General features: G+C 38.4%; 1 protein-coding gene across 5 annotated transcripts in view; it reads left to right on the top strand.

The window, feature by feature from the left end:
* The first annotated feature begins 1,643 nt into the window (after positions 1 to 1,643).
* The window catches only part of sox6 (SRY-box transcription factor 6), a 132,379-nt gene continuing 121,218 nt past the window's right edge, over positions 1,644 to 12,804 (top strand). For all 5 annotated transcript variants that reach the window (XM_079239548.1, XM_079239550.1, XM_079239547.1 and 2 more), the window contains exon 1: positions 1,644 to 1,923. The gene's annotated coding sequence lies outside the window, so the exon portion shown is untranslated. The remainder of the gene's footprint in view (positions 1,924 to 12,804) is intronic.

Here is a 12,804-nt window from a genome sequence, read left to right as displayed (position 1 = left end):
TCGCTCTTTCTCTCCTTCCCCTCCCTCTTTCAGCTCTATGAAAGAGCTGTTAACAATCAGCATTTCCTCCTGCTGTTTCATCTCTTTGTAAGTAACTTTCTGAATTATTTCATGTGTTACTCATATATATATATATATATATATATATATATATATATATATATATATATATATATATATATATATATATATATATATATATATATATATATATATGTGTGTGTGTGTGTGTGTGTGTATTTCAGAAAATATAGCATCTACTTAATGATTCATAGATTTACAAACACTCTGTTCTGTTGCTTTACTCCTTGTTTATTTCTAAGATGTTTGCATTTTTACTGAAACTTCATGAGTTTGACATATGTCGGACTTCTCTTCCTCCTGAATGTCCAGCTGATTGTGTAAAACGTACGTTTATTTAAGACAGATAAATTGCAGCTTTGGATAAGCTTTACTCCGGATCAGTCGCTGGTGTTTAATATCAGCTAATATCTTCTTTTTGGGATTTGTTTGAGTTTATTCAAATAAGTTAGTCTACATAATATTACATACTCTTCTTATATCTGTTATTTTCATCATTTACTTTTTTGGGCTTTTAGAGCAGATGTCATGTAAAATGTTAAATGAAACAATATTCCTAAAATTTGTCCACATAATTTAAATTAGACAATTTTTTTAATATGTGAATTTATTTCATACATGCATATTATAGCTTAATGGATCTCGTGTTTTAAATGTGAGACATTATATATATATACTATAACCTTTTCTTTGTAATGAGGAAAAGTCAGGACAATTCCGGAGACTCATTCAATGACGATGTTTTTTAGGGGTTGATTTAAAGAATAATGTGATCAAAAACAATTAAAAGAGACAAACTGACATGCACAATGTGTGAACCGAGAAACATAAAATGTGCAGTTAAGTTAAGAGAAAGACATTTGGTTGCCGTAAAGAAAAAAAAAAACCCAAACTTTTTCTTCTTCTAGCCTATAAAGCCAAAGCGAAAAGCCAAAGCGAAAATAAGTCGTATTTGGGCTGCTTCATTTTATGCAAATAGCTGCTGATGTTTCATCTAATCTCGTCTTTCGAACTCTTCTGCTTCTTCTCTCACCTGACTCTGTGGTCTCACACTAACGGACCTGCGTTTCTGAAATATTTTCCTTCAAGTTGGAGAAAGCGATGCTTCACTTTTTTTTTGTTTGCCGTGGTGCTTGTTTAGCAAAAATAAATAAATAAATAAAAAGGTGTCGCATCTCTTCAGCAAAAAAAAAAAAAAAAAAGTGTAGTTAAACTCAGTTGCTGTGTCGCCGGTAGATGCTCATTTGACTTCTAGACTACTAAAGGAGAGCAGAAACAATCATCCACCCTGTCTTCACTCATTTCACACCCCTTCCCCTTTCCCCCCCTCCCTCCCTCTCTCTCTCTCCTTCTCTCTCTCATCTATTCTGTGTGTGTGTGTTTGAGCGCGCGCGCGCGCGTGTGTGTGGAAGGTGGAGGGTGGTGTGTTAGGGTGGGGGGGTATAGTCCTGCCTCTTTGCCTTCCTCAGATCAATGCCCTGGCCACTCACTTTCTGATGTTGCACGACGGGAAATGCTTTGAATACTTGCGACATGGCTGCGCGCATTGATTGCCAAGATTGACAGCAGCTCAGCCCCTAGTCTTCTCTTGTCTGAGTGCGTGAGAGAGGGAGATAAAGAGCAGATAGACGAACAACAAAAGGTACTTGTAGTTTTGGACAACTGAACTTCACAGAGTCTGCGGGATCCCCTCCTGTATGGCCCCGCGTGAGCTCAGTCAAGTTTTCGCTCAACAGATAGGTCAGTGTGATCGTTTTCTCTAAAAAGTGTAGCCGAGTCTACTGTTGTTCGAGCACGGAAAAGGACGCACTGTTATCTTCTCTACAGGCTCACATCACCAAGGTAAAGCACATGTTTGCTGTACTTTTTCAACATTGTCCTGATATTTTCGCGCTGGTTCCTAAAAGTCGAGCGAGCTGTCAGTGAAACGTCCCGCGCGCATTCTGCTTCAGAGCAGGTTTCCCCCCCCCCTCCTCACTGTCTTCCTTTCTTTCCTCTTTTTTCAGAGAGTACATTAAACGCACTCAGGACGGCAAATCTTGCCACAAGAACAGTGTCTGTCAAACTTTAATTATTGCGGCTGACTGTTGCATCGCCTTCACCAAAACAAGTCGAGCACACGCGACATGAGAGAAGCGCGTTACTGTGCTGGCTCGGAGGGACTCGGTGAATCTGCGCTGTTTTCTACGTCTAACTTTGTCCAAAACTAAAGTACAACAGAGGCTGAACGTTTTTTTTTAAAGGTTTGGATACATTTATTATCCTCTTTGGTTTTTTTTTTTTTTTTTTTTTTTTTTTTTTTTGTTTGTTTTCCCAGCAGCGTGAAGCGGCGCGAGCGGACACAGGCTGCGCAGATGAAACTACTGCGTTTAAGCCAAAGCGGACTTTTGACACCGATAACAGTTTTACTAACCAACAAAGAGATGATTAGTCATAATCGTTTACATTTTTAAACGCTATTGAAGGTGTTGCGTCTTTGTTTACACGTCCTGTAACTTTATTCAGCTGGCGGCAGTTTCACTTCTGTCCACAGAGCGGTACCATCCATTGACAATGACGTGCGCCCCGGTAGGTTTCCTGTCTCTGCTTCTCAGCTGGACAAGTTTATTTGAAGATTTTTTTTTCTCCTGTGTCCTTCTACCTATTAACACAATAACTGACTCTTTTAGCTTTCATGCCTTCTTTCGTCTATAGATATGTGTACATTTTTAAAAGGGAAAATAAACTCAATTTCTTCAAGCCGCGCAGCTTGGGAAATTGCTCATCCTCAACTTTCACGGGGTCGGGGGAATTGACCTCTTAAGAATGCATAAGCCATAAATTAAATGCAACAATCGCAAGGCTTGTCCATTTAGAGGAGAAGTACTCCAACAGTTTTCTATTTAAGCTGAAAGCCTTTAAAGCCTGGCGCTGCACAAGTTAACAGGCAGGACTTCTCATGTTCTCATTTACTTGTTTAAATTTATTATTTTAATATTATTTACTCCCAATAGTTTTTATTTGTCTTTCTGTTTTTCTTCCGCAAATCGGATAATTACAGCGTCCAAAATTTTCTTTCTTAAATTTCAAAGTCTATAATTATCTTGCCCATCTCTGTAAAGACAAGGAATGTAATTATCATTTGTATGCTTTTTTTCCATTAGGAAATATACTTGTTACAAAACGGCACAATATTTTCCGAGTTTTTTTTTTTTTAAATAGGGTACGTGGAGGCATGGCTGAAAAAAATATCAGAGAGAGAGAAAGAGATCAGCAGCTCGTGTGGCGGTAAACGGCCCAGCATTTTATGTTTGTCTAGATTAGACAAACTTCCTGTGGAAAAAAAAACTAAAAGAAAGAAAGAGAAAGAAAAGTACATAACTGCTGCAAGATTTTTAATTACATTTCAGCAGTGTAAACTTTTAAAGAATGAATGAGCTTTCCTTTTCTGCATGGCAGTGTGCACGCGCAGGCTTATTTGCCACACCTGTGGCTATTTAATGAGCGTTTAATAACCAGCCGCGCTTTCTTTTCTTAAAACTCCCCAACGCGGAGGGAGAGGTCTGTTTCTTACGGTGACGGGGGAAAAAGTTTTGATCCTCCTGGCATTTTGTTTTGAACCCTCACAGTGCGCAGGTTTTCCTCATAAGGTAAGGCGGTTCTGGAGACCAAATGCAAGCCTAAATGGCACATTTATAATTAGACTGCCCATTCAGCACATTGTCTCGACTGCTATACAGGGACATCGGCTCTGTCTCTGTAAGGGTTTGTCTCTGACGGCTTGTGCAGCTCATCGTGTCGCTCACCACAAGAGCGAGAGAGGGAAAAGCGACGTGAAGTCTTCAGCCCTCTGATGCCTACACAGCATTAATAAATGTTTCGTATCGCTTTATTTCACTTGAAGAACTGGGATCTTAATGATTGATTATCTTCCTTTAAACACTTATTGTCAATTTACCAAAAATTTTAATAATAAATTATATATATATATATATATATATATATATATATATATATATATATATATATATATATATATATATATATGCTGATGCTTTAAACACAGCAGCTGAATGTGGGCTTTTTGGGTTCCGAGTCATGTTGCTTGTGTGGATTTCTTCTTAAGTTTTACTATTAGTGCATATATATATATATATATATATATATATATATATATATATATATATATGCGTGTATGTGTTTTGTGACAGTTCACTTTGGTTAATTTACTATTGGCTTAAATTTTAAATCAGACAAAAAAAAAAAACAAAAACAACCTTTTTCATATAAACTGCTGGCAACATCACATTTACTATGTGCTCTGACCAGCCATGCACATTTTTTCTTGTATTTTCAAGGCGGATGTCCAGGTGATTTGAGCTTTTTTTTGCAAGACTGAACATTAAAAGCTACATTTCCCGTCTGGAACTGTAGCTTTTAAATGTAACTCAGCATAAGATATAGAGCCACTGAAGCTGATGTGTCAGTAAGTTCAAAGATATTTGGCCTTACATTTTGGGAAATATCACCTGGCTCTCCTGTCTAAACACATCCTGCACTCTATTTAAGCCCAACAAATCCAGTATTGTAAAAGCAACGCTGTTGCATAAGTTAGTCTGCTTGTTCCCGCTTTATAATACCAATACATTGCCATCAGAACTGCTTAATATTTATTTTACTGAGTAGAGATGTATGAGTGAACTAAAAAAAAAAAAAAAAAAGTCTGACTGGGATTGCTTGTAGTCTTTTTTTTTTTTTTTTTTTTTTTTTTTTTTAACTGTCCTCATCTTCTGCAGGTAAGATCAGCTTAAAGCTCTCGTGCCAGCAATTAGTGGGATCAAAGACAAGGCAGGAGAGGGATTGCAAGGAATGTGCATGATGAAATGAGCTTTATGTGATACTGCTTCAAAATGTCTTAGGTCTTGCTCACATATGAGCACATGGTCATTAACGGCTGATGCTTTAAACACAGCAGCTGAATGTGGGCTTTTTGGGTTCCGAGTCATGTTGCTTGTGTGGATTTCTTCTTAAGTTTTACTATTAGTTTGACATTGATCAAAAGAAAAAATTTTCCAAATGAGTTGTTTAATTGACAATCAAGAAGTGTTTTTATTTTAATACCGGGGGGAAAAAAAAGTCTGCAGTTATTTATCATTAAGCCACGCGATGATGCAAATGAAAGTGCTGGTGTGTGTAGGTTTCGTTTTATGGCCTTGCTCTTCTGCTGACAGTTTTACACGGAGTGTATTCCCCTGCCAAACTGAATTTGATATTACAACCAGTTCCACTCATGATAAGCAGATTTTTCACATATGGAAAAGAAATAAAAAGCACCTGCGTGCATTGTCATAATTCTCCCAGGAGGAGACAAATAATGATAATGGGTTGTCAATAACAGATGGACCAGTAATGCAAACATAACTATAAAGTCAGTTTTAATAAAGTTGTCGCAGCTTTTCTGGACCTTAATATTTTTTACATTCTTGTAAAACTGTCTGTGAATAATTGTGATGTGTGAGTACCTTTTACAGCGTGGCATCAGCGCTTTCATGAATGATATTTTCCATCTTCCTAATATTTTGCAACAATTTCTCTCGTTTTGATCTGGATAAATGCTATGTTTTGGATTTGAAACATCAACCCCCCCCCCGAAAAAAAAAAGCCATTCTGCCTCTCCTAAATAAATGTCATTGGGACTGCATCGCTGACACCTTGCATACAGCTTATCTTTCCCTATCCTGTGTTGTGTAGAAGGACAGTTAATTTACTCTTCAAGTGATATGGCACTGTTTGAGATGTGGGCAGGGAGGAACGTAGCAGTGGAGAGGAGGGAGGCGGTGGCAGAGGGTACACAGGTATCAGTCTCCTTTCTCTTTGTGGTGGAAGTGGTTGAGATCTGATAAACAAGACGAGAAGAGGTAAACAACAGCAGGCATGGTAAAGGTAGAGGAGGAGAGCAGCAGAAGGCTGGAGAACTGCAGGAGATGATAAACATGGCAGCACATGTTGTGACATCTGTCTTTTTAAGTGTTATCTAATTTGCTGTAGAATATTTCAACAATGATCGAAACTGATGGGAGATGTTATAGCATATTAGTGTGTGTGTGGAGGGGCTATGTGAGGGTCTGTCCCCCTCAACAAGAAGTTTTTGACAAGTTGGTAACGCGTCACTAATTGATTTGGCGAGATTAATGATGGCATTTATCTGTCTGTACATTTGTCTTCTTTGCATGAGGCATATTGATGAAATCCAGGGTCAGCTGAGTCACTGAGGACAGACAGTGGGTCGCTGTTTCCACAAAGAACTTTGATGATGCGGACGTTGCAATACATCGGCTGTTTCTGAAAATCCCTTGATTTCTGTCTCTGAATGTCCTTTCAGCTCCAGCTGTTCATTTGCCACCATCTGATTAGGATTTGTTTTCTTCAGAACACAGACTTCTTTAATCTTCCCTGGTAAAGATTTAACTTGATTTCATATTTCTTTTACTTAGAAATAAATGGCACCTACCGCATGAGCGCCAACACTTAAATATCAACAAGATGAACGGTAGTTAGTATTTTCTGTTTTTTTTTTTTCTACTTTATTAGATCTCCATGTCCCTCTGGCTTCTGTAAGTGAACAGTATTGCTGTCATTAAAGGATTACAGATGAAGGAAAAAAATCTAAATATGTGCATCATCACAGCAACTGTATAATTGCACAAGTAACCTAAGTGCCCTATTTTGATCTGTATCATTCACTCTCCCGCTGAATATGTTTTTCCTCAAAATAATTGGATATTTTCTTTTAGTCCATAGCATAGTTGTGCATAATTAACTTTGACTTCAAAATGCAACAGTCTTGGCTATGGTAAGTAGCCCCTTGTTTTCTTTCTCTTTTTTTTAAACTTTTTTTTTTCTTTTTAAATCACACATTAATATGTAGAATTAATTGGAAGGGCGTTGGGGGGGCCGCATGTCTGTGACACAGGTCTAGGACTGTAATCAGGTGGAGGAATTAGTGGGGCTCATTGTTTTTTATGAATTAGATGAAGATTTGTACAGTGGCTGTGTTAAGATGGTTGCCTCCATTTCCATATCAAAGAGGCACACAGTGCAGCCGAGCAGTAATTAAAATGTGGTGGATTTCCTAGTCCTTGCGCTCACACACACACACACACACACACACACACACACACACACACACACACACGCACCATTTGGACTAAGGCTGAGAACTGTCAGCCCGTGTGAAAAGGGTGCAGGTGGTTGAAACTGAATTTTAAACAAACACTCATGTTCCTTTTGCAGATATTTGGGTACAGAACTCAAAGCAAGTAAGGAAAAAAAACAAGTTTTTTTCTTCTAGCTTTTGAGGCAACCATTTTGTTAGTTTTTTTGCGAAAAATTATTTTGATCTTTGGCTCACTAACTGCAGTCACACTAAATTTTTAATTTTCGCCACGGAGAAAATAAGCTTGCTGTTTCAGTAAATATGGAATCTTTTCACTCGGATATGTGATCATGTGTGTTTCTGTGTGTTTCTGTGTGTGTGTGTGTGTGTGTGTGTGTGTGTGTGTGTGTGTGTGTGTGTGTGTGGTTGCAAGTGACCTTGCTGTAAATTGTCAGATTTTTTTTTTTTTTTTTTTTATGTGAAGAAGCTGTGATCTTTTGCCCCCTGTGACTTTTGTCCTCCTAGAATTGGAGAAGCTCTGAAGACCCGAGATTGTCTTGTGAGTGAACAAGGGGAAAGAGATTAGTGTAATGTGGGCTTTTGCGCTGCTCACATACAAAAGTGTTGCAACAAGCCTTTTCCTTGTGATCCCCCCCATTGTGTTTGGATCAGGCCATCCCATGGGCGAACCAGAGCCGTGGAAGAAGCATTAAAGGATTCCTTGTACATAAAACTTAAGCCAGCCTGGGCAGCTGTGGTTCTCAGTTTTTTTTTCTTGTTTTTTTTTTTCTTTTTTGTAAATAAATGTGAAAGACTGGCCTAAAAATCTTACTCTAATAAGGGAGAAGCAGCACAATTATGTCATGAAACACACTGTGTATTTGAATTTCTTATTTGTTGTGAGTAATCCCACTGCAGCATGAATTACCCCGATATTCTGGTATCAGCATGAGTTTGAGGGTTGAAATAATTGTGTTAAAATATTACTGATCGGGTTTTTGCAACATTTATCTACTCCAAAGTGATGGAAAGCTGCAGTTATTCTTGTATGCCAGTTAGGTCTCCATGGTCTGTTAAAGCTGAACAATTAGACATTATCCAATTGGTGGAGGTTAACAGCCAGCTTGGCATCTGTCAGCTTGATCTGACGTGAGATGTAAAATATGCTTCATAGTCTGGATTTAGCCAACCAATCTGGCTTCATTACTGCATGGTCCAACCTAAAGGATGCTGAGAGCCATTTTGTTGGCACGTGGTTGCTTTCAAGACAATTCAACAACCTGGTTTATATGTGAATATTTGCACATGTGCTCATCCACAGAGTATGTTTACGCACACTTGCCCGCTTGAGGACCGTGACTTTAAAGCACAGGATGTTTTGTCTTTACCATCGGCTACAGCGAAGAGGCTATCGTTAATCCACGATGCATGATGTCTGCTCAGAGGTTAGGTTGGTTTGATTAAAAGCGTGACACTCTTTGTAACAGTAAAGGTTCAATGAAACTTTTATTATATAAATACACAAATAATTATTCAAGACACTTGATGATTTTACTGAGCTTACTTAAGAAAACAGGCAAGGATACGACCGTACTTCGTCTTTACTACTAAGTTTTAATCTGTCCAGACTGTGTGTGTACTCTCCTGTATGGAAACAAATACTGATGAACAGCTTCCATCATGGAGCAGCTGCTGTGACGGCTAAACCAGGCAAGTGAGTTATGGAAAAGAAAGGAGGTATTAGGCCAGAAATCAAATTCTTAACAATTTTTCCTGTGGAAAATGCTTATGTACAATGCCAAAAATAAATCAAAATGACAAAGAGGGCGGGTGCGGGAATAGATGTAATGGTCATGTGGCTAAGATTCTGATGAAGTTAATCATAGCTTTTCTTCTAGGCCAGACCTTTTTTGTTTCCTTTCTGAATAATTTCTTTGTACACTGACTTAGATATGATGCAGAGCTGTGTTCTTCATATGCATTAGGAGTAAACGGCTTCAGCACACAAAACCAGAAGCTTTCTCCTGGTCTGTTTTTTTTTTTTCTGTCATTCTCTGCCCGTCTTTGTTTTCCTTTCACACACGCATATTGAGTAAAGAGACTGAGTGAGTGCTTCGGCTCCGTTAGTGACAAGATGAACAAAAAGCAGACTCCACGACTTACAACTCTACACAAATAATGCTTGTCTTCATGTTGCATATGATTTGTCTGATTTGGAGCAATTAAGTCAGACTTATTGTCTTCAGATTAAGTAAGAGATTTTTGTCTTGAGTCACAATTACTACATGGAAAAAGTTTGATAAAAGAATGTACCTGTTCAAAATGTACATACAAATATACAATAATTGGAAAGAAGTTAACCCAGCAACTTCATTATCATATTAATAGCATAACATAAACATTGATACTAATGCATGAAAATGTGAATTAATTGAACTAACATGTCATCCTCTTGATTTTTTGAAAATTGAAGAATTAACATTCACATTTTTAGAAACGGCTTTTAGAGGCTCTGCTGACAGTTTTCACGGTCCTGAATTACACTAATAGAGCCTCTGATTGGCTCAGCTGTACTTTTATAAGCAAAGTGAGCTACAGTGAGCCCAACAACTCAAAGCTTGAAGACTAAATTCAAAGAAAGTAGCGCTTGTGATAATCTCTTTCTTGAATGGGCCTAAAAAACAGAAATTCTGCTGAAATGACAGAGAGAGACTGTGGTTTGGCTCATGTAGTAAATTTCCCATGAGCCTCCTTGACAGGCTGAGGGGATAGCCACTCTGGCACACGCCACCCGCCCACATACAATATACACACACAAAACACAGAGTGCTGTTTCTGTTCTGCATTTCGGGTATAGAAACATCTGGGAGGAGGATTGTCTTAGGATGACTGACAGGTCTGGAAGGAACAAGTAGACTTTTCAGACAGGATAAGGAAAGGATGGCATCTAAAATCTGAACTGTGTATCGGACAATGAGATGATGCTATGGAAAAAGTTCCAATAAGGAAAATGCTGAGATCTGGAAAAGATGCAACTTTTCATTTGTAGGTGAATTTGATGACTATCTTCTTTATCATATAAGTGGAAAAAACTCTTCAAAGTTGCATAACAATGCATTCAAAATTTGTTCACTAAGCCAGTCCTCGGAATAGAGTTTATGCCTTTTGCATGTTTGAAAAAAAAAATAAAGCACAAGTCCAAAGCTTGCACGCATATGTTCATTCAAAGTCAGTGGATTGGTGTGTCTGGATTTTTTAACCTAATTAAACTTTGATTTTTAGTTGGTTCATTTTACAGCATATCACTAGTCTTCCTGCCCCAACAAGCTATCTTGCTGCAAAAAGCTAAAAAATGGCAAGTGGCAATGATAACTTCTTCAGGATGTGCAAAAAGAAATAGAATGTAGTCTTCTCTAGATGAACTTCAGCTCTTGTTTAGACTTTTTGTACCATTTTCAGGCTAGTCTACTGAAAAAGGTTTTACAAAACATAGAATGTGGTCCAGCTCAAAAGTGATATACTTTTTGATATGGTCTCAGACTGTCCTTGTTTACCATTTACTAAGCTCACAGTATTTTTTGTAAACAATATGTTTTAGTTTCTTAACAGCACACTTGCCATGATTAGTGTTTCCCTAACTTTTCAGCTGCTGTGTGTTACCAAAAATACACAGAAGCTTCCAAAAAGGAGACATAGTAGGATTTCAACATTTTTCTTGTGCTGCTTTCCTATGATTGTGTTTTCATTTTAGCAAAGGGAAAAGCTTTGTGTTCTTGGTTAGGGGTGGGGTTAAGGGTACACTTGGAGAGGTACAATGTTCCCCAACGTCCTCAGCACAGCTAAATTTATTGGTTACCATCTGTAGGGTGGAGAAGTGTGGGTTTTGGCTAGGCCAGAGAAAGGCTTCTAATTAAACAGTCATCATTATCAACTTGTGGTCAGCGATCATCATCCCCAACACTGGTTCTCCAAGATGAACGTGAAATCATTGAGGCGTTCCTTAAAGCCAATGCTGGACTGAATTAGAATAGGAGAAACGGTAGGAAAGCTCTAGTGAGAAAATCTTTATTTTTTTCTCTTGGCTGCATAAGGGCCTGTGCCAGATCCACTCAGGTTTAAACAATTATCCAACATCAGAGAAACCAGTAGAACCTCAGAGCTGGCAAAACTGTTGTGCTTTGACTGCTGTACTTCAGGACATGGCTTAAGACATGGCCGAGTGTCACATGTGAACAGAGCTTTCGATAATTTCAATTAGTGTAAGAGGGTGTGCCTGAAGTATCCATTGGAGCGCTGCTGCTGGAAGAGCCGAGCTTTGAGGTTGACAACCCCTTAATATAGTATTTCATGGTTTGATGTGTGAGTGACACTAAGGCACTCCAAGAGGATGGCAAAATGGTTTATTAGGACCTAATTAGAGCCCTGTGATTAAAGAGGAAGTGACTGTGATTAGGAGACCTGCAGATGATGTGGAAACATGGATGAATATTCAGGGGAGAAAAACACACTGTGTATTGCCTGTGGGTGTTTTGTCTGTGTGTGTCTTTGTAGAATGTGTGAGCAGTGCAGAGTCCGGGCTGCCTCGGATCAACCATGTTATGATATCATCTTTACAACAGTTCTCAGCAGAGGAGCTTTACAACTTAATCTGTTCGGCAAAAAAATCCACAAATGAACATGCAGCTATAACTTCACATCTGATGTTCTTCTCTGAGCATACATGCACTCTCTACATGAATAAAAAAAAAAATCACAAATTTGATGAGCAGTTCGATTTCAAATGCTGCTGGAGAAAAGAGGGAAAAAAAAGAAGTGAAGGTGACCTTGTTTATGGTTTTGGTCCAGCATATAAGAGTGGATTTTCACAGCCAATTTAACATGAAACCACAAGGAATGTTCTGCAAAGCCTTGTCTCCTTTAGGAAGCTTAGAGCACTTGCAAAGAATCACGCATTCTTGTGAACTTCAGAGAATGTGCTGTTTAATTAAAGAGATAAATGGTATTATTATTAGCCTCTGTCAATGAAGAGATTAGCATTGGATTTTCTTTCTTTTCACCTCACAAATCTCTGACTTTTCCAGATCTATGATAGCCACTGCCATTAGAAATCATTTATGGAAGTGCTCTGAGGGCAGGAGATTGTCAGTAAGGCCTCGCAATTTTACAATTTCACAACTGACTTCCTCCTTAAAATGACACTAGCTTACCTGCCTATTACTCCCTTTGATTTCTACAGTACATGCTTCTGCGCTCTGAGAGGTATTCATAATAAGCTTAAACTCCTCTGGCTTCATTGCTAAAGGGTGCTTATCTCTCTGCTATTCAAGAAAAATAAGGGTAATATTTTTCCAATTTCAACATTTTACTGTTAAGCCACACTCTGTCCAAAACCACATTTAAAGGGTGGTGGTTGTTGTCTCTTGTGGAGAATGGGCATAGACACACTTTGACTTGCGTTTACACATTCCACATCAACACAAGCATGTACATTCTCATAACATCCAACACATACAGACAGTACACTCTGTTCATAGCGGTTCTTTTTAAATGGCATTTTTAACCATTGAAATATTCCTGTTCTGCAGCAA

The sequence above is a fragment of the Telmatherina bonti genome (assembly GCF_933228915.1).
Source record: "Telmatherina bonti genome assembly, chromosome: 1".
NCBI classification, from domain to species: domain Eukaryota; kingdom Metazoa; phylum Chordata; class Actinopteri; order Atheriniformes; family Telmatherinidae; genus Telmatherina; species Telmatherina bonti.
This window is presented reverse-complemented; position numbering and strand designations above follow the sequence as displayed.